The sequence below is a fragment of the Octopus bimaculoides genome, chromosome 8 (assembly GCF_046866305.1).
Source record: "Octopus bimaculoides isolate indiv1 chromosome 8, ASM4686630v1, whole genome shotgun sequence".
NCBI classification, from domain to species: domain Eukaryota; kingdom Metazoa; phylum Mollusca; class Cephalopoda; order Octopoda; family Octopodidae; genus Octopus; species Octopus bimaculoides.
In genome coordinates this window covers 89188281-89189041 of record NC_142935.1, presented here as the reverse complement: position 1 = coordinate 89189041, position 761 = coordinate 89188281, and the positions used below count along the sequence as shown (strand labels likewise).

The 761-nt window shown below is 38.1% G+C and overlaps 1 pseudogene; it reads left to right on the top strand.

Moving 5' to 3' along the window:
• The first annotated feature begins 283 nt into the window (after positions 1-283).
• Positions 284-402, top strand: LOC128248618 (U2 spliceosomal RNA; annotated as a pseudogene).
• The last annotated feature ends 359 nt before the right edge of the window (positions 403-761 follow it).

Here is a 761-nt window from a genome sequence, read left to right as displayed (position 1 = left end):
GTATATATATATATATATACAGATATGCAGGAAGTAAATAGACACTTTTAATTTTCAAAATCTTTTATTTAATATTAATTGGTTGAAGGAGAGTTTTTCTTCTAGCTGCTCGTCCATAATACCCAAGCTTATGCAGATATGTAACACACGTTCTTGGCTAACTTCTAGCTGTTTTGCAATGTCAGGAGCCTTCGAACGGGGTTCGTTTTCCACAATTCTCTTCAAACAACGAAGCTTCCTTTCCGAGGGCCCAGGTCGACCGGGACGAGAATCTGTTGATTCTTTTCCTTGGCTTTTGAATTGCACTGATTTTTAGAACGAGGCGAAGAGTTAGGGGCTTGCTCCGCCTTTGCAACGGGTTGGCCTGGTATAGCAGTACTACCAGGATTCAGCCCATCTCCCACTCGGGAGATATAAATAAAGTAAAAACAGACTATTATTCTATTAACAGTAACAAGAGGAATTTGATGATTTTCGGCAATTTTTCGCTGGCTAAGACCAGCCTCAGATTGCCCAACAATACAACCTATTTGAAAATCTGACAGTTGTGGTGAATTTTTTGTGCGTGGCATGGTTACTCTTGGCAAATGTTGGATCTAGTTCAAAACGGGGGCACCAGTATTTTCTTAACGAAACACTTTGAAACTTGGGACACTGGTAGAATGTGTCATATAAAACATCTTTTTCTCTTAGTCTTCTTAAGAAAAATTATTATATTGCAACATATTTCATGTTAAAGTTGTCGTATTTCTGTAATTTCA